Source organism: Molothrus ater, chromosome 21 (assembly GCF_012460135.2).
Source record: "Molothrus ater isolate BHLD 08-10-18 breed brown headed cowbird chromosome 21, BPBGC_Mater_1.1, whole genome shotgun sequence".
NCBI classification, from domain to species: domain Eukaryota; kingdom Metazoa; phylum Chordata; class Aves; order Passeriformes; family Icteridae; genus Molothrus; species Molothrus ater.
Genome location: NC_050498.2, coordinates 11,524,484 through 11,532,722, shown reverse-complemented (window position 1 = coordinate 11,532,722; position 8,239 = coordinate 11,524,484). Strand labels below are relative to the sequence as shown.

General features: G+C 50.4%; 2 long non-coding RNA genes across 2 annotated transcripts; both read right to left on the bottom strand.

Annotated features, from left to right (window-relative positions):
* Nucleotides 1-1,422: 1,422 nt before the first annotated feature.
* LOC129046915 (uncharacterized) lies at nucleotides 1,423-2,324 on the bottom strand. The gene is made up of 5 exons (XR_008508768.1): nucleotides 2,274-2,324; nucleotides 2,146-2,173; nucleotides 1,891-2,058; nucleotides 1,728-1,813; nucleotides 1,423-1,650 (listed from the first exon to the last, which is right to left on the bottom strand). It is a non-coding gene; the product is annotated as an uncharacterized LOC129046915 (long non-coding RNA).
* An 876-nt stretch (nucleotides 2,325-3,200) lies between these two features.
* On the bottom strand, nucleotides 3,201-3,745 carry LOC129046908 (uncharacterized). Its single transcript, XR_008508763.1, has 4 exons — nucleotides 3,678-3,745; nucleotides 3,562-3,603; nucleotides 3,427-3,469; nucleotides 3,201-3,349 (listed from the first exon to the last, which is right to left on the bottom strand). It is a non-coding gene; the product is annotated as an uncharacterized LOC129046908 (long non-coding RNA).
* Between the last annotated feature and the right edge of the window lie 4,494 nt (nucleotides 3,746-8,239).

Sequence of the window (8,239 nt, the reverse complement as noted above, 5' to 3'; positions counted from 1 at the left end):
AAAAACAGTAATCCCCGGGACTCCTCTGCACCGCTGCCCCGGCTCACCTCAAATCTTGATTTGGCTCCGGAGGGTGCCCGGAAGATACCTGCAAAGAGAAAAGGGACACGCTTAGCATGCTGCTCTGTAACATTCACCTATGGGTCAGCCTGCCTAAACTCCAACTCACCTGTCCTCCTCTGTTCCTTGGCGTGCCTAGGGCAGCGACAGCACCTGCAAAGAAACAAAGCAGAAAAGCATGCTGACATACTGTGAAAACACAACCTCCCAAATCTGACAAGGATGCCACACTGATACCTTAAGCTCTCACCCACCTGGCATAGGCATGGTCGGCCAGGAGAGATGGCAAGAGGACCACCTAAAATAAAAAAACAAGAGGAGATGCTTAGAGCTGCACCAAAACTGAGACCTCAGCCATAACAACTGCTTCTGAACGCTATTCAATGCTCACCTCGCCCACTCGGCCTTGACTGCTGCTCTCGGGCTTGACTTCCTAAAAAGAGAGACAAAGAAAAATGCTGTAACGGCGACCATTTATGCTTCCTCTGCAGAGAAAAACAGTGACTCACCTGCTCGGGGCAATCCCCACACCCGGGATGGGGGGCTCTGCCCTGGATTTTGTCCTTCTGCATCTAAAATAAAGTTAGGACAAAAGTCAAAGGGCTGCAGGATAACTTAAGAGCTCCAGATATCTTGTGTCCATCTAGAGTCCAACTACACCCCACATTACAAACTTCAAGTCCCCAGGACTTCTCCTATTGCACCGGGCTATGCGGCAGGGCAGAGCAGCTCCGGCACAAATGTGTGTGCAGACACCTGTGACAGGGGACAGACGGGACGTGACAGACAACGGGGACACAACACGGACAGAAATCCCCTGGCAAGGAAAATGGCTGCGAGGACTGAGAGAATGCAAAAGGAGATGACCGAGGGGAGACCGATGGTGAGCTGATGAGGCTCAGAGAAACCTGGAGGAAGAAGATGCTAAACTGAATGATTTATTCCAAGAGCTGCAAAGATGGATGCCCGAGAATCCTATGGCCAGAAGCCTCTACCTGCCCTCACGTTCTTTCAAGTCCTAGTCCGCCATAATGGATCCTGGCGGGGCAGAGCTGTCCATACAGCTCAGAACAAGACCTGAAAAGACATCCAACCGGATGCTTCTAAAGAGACAAGAGAGTCTGATGCCTGTCTGAGCTCCTGAGTCCAAAGTTCTATGGCCTGGCTGCCAGGACGAGGAATGCAGAGATCGCAGATGCTAACAATGATGCCAGGGTTTCTGACAGGCCCCTCCAAGGCATAAGGTAAAGGACATGACATATGCAAACAACACATAAAACACAAAAGACAAGTGACACGATACACACCGGGACTGCTCTGCCCTGCTCACCTCAGCACTGTGATCAAAAGTCAGGCTTTGCTTTTATGGGGCCTAAGGGGCCACTTCATGGACACCCCCCCACCTCCAAAGTGGACTGAAAAACCCCTCCCAGTAATTCCCAAACCAGCCCCCCGCTTTCATCCCCTCTGTGGGTCGTGGCCCTCTACTTATCTCTCGCACAGCTGGGGATGCCGGTCTCGGCTGCGAAGAAAGGCCACCTCGTCAGCCGGGAAGGTCCTGCTGGCACCGGGCTGGTGTCTCTCAGACAGCTGTATTAAAGAAAACCAAACATCAGTGCCCAATGTTGGCAGCCCCTCGGCCAAAACCCCACAAGTCTGCTACTCACCGTGCTCCTAAGAACGCTCAGCTCCTCGGGCCGCACGCTTCGGGCATGCTCAGACACCGAGGCCGTCGTCACAGGGGGTGCCTGGGCTAAGAGGAGATGAGGTGATTTGGCATGGCTGAAACCTGAGGGGACCCTCGTTCCTCCTCCCTACTTCCCTACTCACTGCAACTCCTTGGCAGCTGCTGAAGGCCACCTGAATGGCACCTTTAAATAGAAGAGTTCAGGGCTTCATCACCAGGTCCTGTAACGCATCCACAGGGCTCACACGTGCAGGGAACCCGGTGCATCGGCCGGCTGGTGACGGGGGCTCGGCAGGCTCCGAGTGGATTGCCTAAAGCACAAAAAAGAGAATGGAAGCTTAGCGCAGCACCAGAAACTGAGACCTGAGCAATAACAACTACTTCTCTCCACTGCTCACCTGGACTGCTGGTATCCAGATTTACTTCCTAAAAAGAAAGACAAAGAACAGAGCTGTAACTCAGTCATCATTTACACTTCTGCTGCAGAGACAAATGGTGCCTCACCTGCTCGGGGGAAACCACTTACCCGGGATGGGGCCTTCTGGCACACATTTAATCCATCTGAATCTGAAAAAAAAAGTTAGGACAAAAGTCAAAGGGCTGCAGGATAACTTAAGAGCTCCAGATATCTTGTGTCCATCTAGAGTCCAACTACACCCCACATTACAAACTTCACGTCCCCAGGACTTCTCCTATTGCACCAGGCTATGCGGCAGGGCAGAGCAGCTCCGGCACAAATGTGTGTGCAGACACCTGTGACAGGGGACAGACGGGACGTGACAGACAACGGGGACACAACACGGACAGAAATCCCCTGGCAAGGAAAATGGCTGCGAGGACTGAGAGAATGCAAAAGGAGATGACCGAGGGGAGACCGATGGTGAGCTGATGAGGCTCAGAGAAACCTGGAGGAAGAAGATGCTAAACTGAATGATTTATTCCAAGAGCTGCAAAGATGGATGCCCGAGAATCCTATGGCCAGAAGCCTCTACCTGCCCTCACGTTCTTTCAAGTCCTAGTCCGCCATAATGGATCCTGGCGGGGCAGAGCTGTCCATACAGCTCAGAACAAGACCTGAAAAGACATCCGACCGGATGCTTCTAAAGAGACAAGAGAGTCTGATGCCTGTCTGAGCTCCTGAGGCGAAAGTTCTATGGCCTGGCTGCCAGGACGAGGAATGCAGAGATCGCAGATGCTAACAATGATGCCAGGGTTTCTGACAGGCCCCTCCAAGGCCTAAGGTAAAAGACATGACATATCCAAACACACATAATACACAAAAGACAAGTGACACGATACACACCGGGACTGCTCTGCCCTGCGCACCTCAGCACTGTGATCCAAAGCCAGGCTTTGCTTTTATGGGGCCTAAGGGGCCGCTTCATGGACACCCCCCCACCTCCAAAGTGGACTGAAAAACCCCTCCCAGTAATTCCCAAACCAGCCCCCCGCTTTCATCCCCTCTGTGGGTCGTGGCCCTCTACTTATCTCTTGGACATCTGGGGATGCAGTCCGTGTCAGGTGCAAAAGAAGGAAGCCTCAACATCTGGGAAGTTCCTGCAGGCATTGTTGTTCAACAACTTCCTGTTGTTTCTTAGTCAGCTACATGAAAGAAATGCAAATATTAATGCATGATCAATGCAGCACACTGGCCAAAACCCAACAATTCTGCCACTCACCGTTCTCCTAAGAATGCCCGGCTCCTGGGGCCGCACTCCGAGGCTGATGAAAAAACAGGAACGGATGCTTAGAGTTGCACCGGAAACCGAGACTTGAGCAATAACAACTGCTTCTCTACCCTACTCAATGCTCACCTTGCCCACCTCACCTTGACTGCTGATATCCAGCTTTACTTCCTAAAAAGAAAAAGAACAGAGCTGTAACAGAGTCACACTTTACACTCCCCCTGCAGAGACAAACGGTGACTGACCTGCTCGGGGGAACCTCCTCACCCGGGATGGGGGGATGGATTTTGCCCTGGATTTTATCCTTCTGCATCTGAAAGAAAGCGAGGACAAATGTCAAAGGGCTGCGGGATAACTTCACAGCTCCAAACATCTTCTGTCTATTTAGGAATATCATCTAGAGTCTGGCAACACCCCACAAACTGCAAGTCCCTGGGACTTGTCCTGTTGCAGCAGGCTATGCGGCAGGGCAGGGCAGAGCAGCTCCGGCACAAATATGTGCGGACACCCGTGACACGGAATGTGACAAACAGGGGGGCAAACAACACAACACATCATGCTTGTGGTGAGGGTCTCGAGGGGAAAAGGCAAAAGGGACCCCAAAGACACACTAGGTAACACGGTACACCGGACAACACCACGTGGACCGGAACTGTTCTGCGCTGCCCGCCTGAAAGCTGCCATCAAAAGTAGAGCCTCTCCCTCTAGCTGTCCTAAGAGGCCCCTTGAAGAAGATTACTTTTCCCTCTGCTAATTTTTAAATCTGTCCCAGGAACTCCCAACCCACTACTCTCCCATCATCCCATCTCCAGGACGTGGCCCTGACTTATCTTTTGGATGATCGGTGATGTGGATCCACATGGCACCTGAAATGAGTCTGCCTCGGAGAGCCCCGTGATCGCCTGTTAGCCTCTCGGTCAGCTACAATAAAGAAAACCAAAACCAAAGTATGAGTACAGAGTTATGTGGGCCAAATCCCAGCGAGTCAGCTACTTGCCCTCTCCTGAGTGTGCCTGGCTCCTTCAGGCTCCAGCTTCATCCTGATTCCAAGGCTGTGGCCGTTATTATGAGTGGCACCTGGGTAAGAGAAAGGCAAAGTTAAATGGCATTCCTGTGAGTGCAGTGGATGACCTTGTGTGCTGTAAGATGTGTGAATGCCTCTGATCGGCTACTAAAAGGCCTTGGGTGGGGGGGCCCTCAAATAAACACCCTTTCTCACCCTGCTGCCTTCAAAACCACCCCCCCAACAATAACTCCTAACCGGATACCCGCTCACCCTCCCTCTCCTAGTCACAATCCTCAACTCACCTGAAGCCTCAATCTCAAACATCATCTTGGATACTGGGCAGATTCCCAGATTCCTCTTGTGACATCATGAATCTGCTGAAAAAAGCATTGAAGTTGACACAACCTGGAGCCTCTGGAAGCTGCGCTCCTCCTAAAAAAAATACAAAACAAAATAAGAACAAAACAGGAAATTACAAATGCACTTTACCACCCCTGAACACAAAACCCAAAATTGTGAACTTAAATACTCCCTGTACTCTATGCTGTTTTCTTCACAGTATCTTCAAAGCCTCTGTTGCTTTAGATGCCCAGAAACACCTGCTGAAAACAAGCTGAGATAAGCTGAAAGAGCCTCTTGACTGAAATGAGAAGAGAGCTCTGATCCTAGGACATCCCAGAGAGGGAATGAACCCCCTCAGCAAAGGCTGGGGTTAATATACCCCTGATGGTGCCCGCCTCTCGTTCCCATGGCACCCAGGAAAAGGGAGGGGGCTGATCCCACTGGGCATAAAAGCCCTCAGAGAAGCTACAGCTGTTTGGCTCCTCTGACTCAAATTCAAGGGGAGCAAAGGGCTTGTTATAGAAGAAAACTCTTCTGAAAAATAACAGCACTTTCTTTTTTGCAACAACTACTTGGAGTAAAAGGGCAGAAAACTGGTAAGAAATATAACTTTCTGTTTAGGCAGCATAACTAGATAAATTGGCTAATTTGCTGTGAACTTACATAATTATTCCTTAGTGGCTATTAAGTACTACTTCACGTGTGACTGAGCCCGGTGGAGAAGAATGCTTATGATATGAATCATCTAAGTCGCCTTGGGACCTCTAATTAGGCCTATCTACATTATAAGTAAAAATAAGAAAAATAAAAGCTTCCCAGGCAGTGTAAGGGTTAAGCGCATGCCAGGCTTACCCTGCTCTGAGATACTTGGTCCTACGGCACAGAAAGAAGGGCCCTGAAATGTAATTTTAAACCCTTAAAATGCTGAAAAAGGCAGAACTTCCTTCCAGTGCACCCCTTAAACAGAGGAAATGGGGCAGCTACCTCTACTGAAACTAATACAATGGCAAATAAATAGCTTCTGCCCTTTAATTTACTCTGCTTAAGTACTGGGAAAAGAAGGGTTTTCCTCACTTTAAATCTCTCCAGTGATGAAAAAAGAGGGATTTTTCCCTCAGTTCAAATTCTTATGGAGGGAGAGCTGGGCTTCTCCCTCAATTTAGGCCTCAGGACAACAAAAAGGGGGCGGCTACCCTTAATTCAAACCCATAAGAAACATTGTCAAGGTTTTCCCCTTATACTTAAACTGGAAAATAATAGAAAATGAGGACTCCCTGTCAATTAACAACCCCTAACAGCATAGAAAAGGCAGGGATTCTTTCAACTGAGACCACTAAAATTGCAGGGGAAGCAGAGTCCCTCCCAGTTTGAACACAAAAAATAAAGGAAGCTTTTTCCCTTTTTTCTAAACCCTTTTTCTCCTAATAACCCCTCTCCTTTCTTGGAGTGCTGTGGAGGGTCTGGGGGCTCTGGGGAGGGACTGGCACAGTAAAAGGGGAAAGTTGAAAGCTCTCTCCTGGAACCCCAAATGCTGCCTGGCCTGCTCAGATGCTGCCCCTTGGCAAAAGGGCTCTTCCCTTGGCATTTTCTCAAATTGATGCTCCGTGCGCGGGTGGGTCTGGCTGCTCCCTAGTCCGTGCTGGATGCTCCGACCGTAGTTCCTGGAGGGACCCTTGGGATGCCCCTGTTAGCCCCTCTGGACTAGCAGCTCCCTGTGCGGGTGTGCCTGGGTAAACCTCTGAAAGCAGCTGGTCACACGGGGGGCTGCTAGACCTTGGAGTGGGCTTGAGGTGAAGAAAGGTCCTGTGAGGAGTTCCTTCCCCTGCACAGCCCTTCGTCTGCCCCTTAAACCATGGGGTGCCAGACTTTCCTTTCTAAGGAAATTAACCGTCTTTCCTCTCTGTGTGCCCGTGGCCGAAACTGCGATTCGGCCTCCAAAACCGCAGAGAACGATTTCTCACGGACCGTGGCTGCCGACGCCGAGAACTCTTGCCGCCCTTGGAGTGCCACGTGCCTCCTGCGAACGGACGTCGACGCGCAGCGGGGGTGAGTTTGGCTTTACGGGGAAGAGGGCCGGCGCAGGATTTCTCCGGGAGCAAAGCTGCCCCCGCCGAGAACTCGGGCTGCCCTGGTAGTGCCAAGCTCCTCCTGCAAACTGGCATCGGGAGACGCAGGGGGTGAGATTTCTGTGCAGAAGTTCTCCCAGACCAAAGCTGACAGCATCTAACCCTAACCACAACAACTTAGCTGGGTCTAAAACTTACAACCTTCGGACTGGCAGCGTGGGACCCAACCCGCTGTGCCGCCGCTGGCCCCTTGCTAAAGCATTCCACTGCAGTCCTAAAACTCTGCCTTTTCGGAGGGTGTTTCCTGTGACCCTGACCGTAATCTTCAAAATATGCTAAAGACTCATAAAATGGCTTTGAAAAAGCCCCAACAATACCCTAAGTAGTCCGAGAAAAGTCCCTTCCAAAATCTCCTAAATACCTTTAAAAGTCCTGGAAAAAAAGCCTCACAAAGACATGCTCAGTCTCCAAACTCTACCTCTTGCTGTCTAGCCCACAGATGTCGTCCCTACCTTTTTGCAGTGGGTCTGTTGTCCTCTGAGGGTTCTGTCATTGTCCTGCTGTGTGAGGGTTGAGGTCTGGTCTCGCTGTTAAGGTTGCTGCGTTGTGCTGCTGTTGGTGGAAAAGGCTGTTTTCAGGGGGGCTGCTTAGGCTGAGGTTAGGGCTGGGGTGAGGGGTGGTACAGCTGTACCCTGCACCCCTGATCTCCACTGGACTGTCCAGCCCTCAAGCCCTCTCCCTTTACCCCTCAACCGGTCCCTCTGCCCCCCAGCCCTCAGCTCCTGTGTGTCACCCTTGACCCCTCTCCTTTGCCCCTCAGCCCCCAGCTTCTCTGTGTCACCCTACAGCTGCCCCTGCCACCCTCAGCATCTCTGTGTGTCACCCGATGTCCCCTCTCCCTCTTCCTCCCTCAGCTCCCAGCCTCTGTCACCCTCAAGCCCCCACAGTGCCCCTCAAGCTGCCCCTCAGCCTCTATGTGTTGTGCCATGAAAAGACCCTAAAAAAACCTAAAAATTCCCTGAAAACCTCCTGATCTTCAAAATGTCCTAAAAACTCCATGAAAACCTAAAAACAGCCTCAGAATGCTGTTAGAATACACTGGAAATATCTTACTTTTAAAAAAACCCCTAAAAATCCCCAAAGAACCTTTAGAAATTCCTAAATATACCCCTAATAGTCCAAAAAGAGCTCAAAAAATACCCCAAAAATCCTTAAAATGCCCTGATAAGACCCTAAAAAAGCCTAAAAATTTCCTCAAAAACCCTAAAAATACCCTAGCCCTAAAAAGTTCTCCACATATCCTCAATAGTCCTAAAAAACCCCCAAGAACACCCAAATCCCCCCCCAAACAATTCTTAAAAGTACTAAGAAAGCCCTTAAAATACCCTAACAA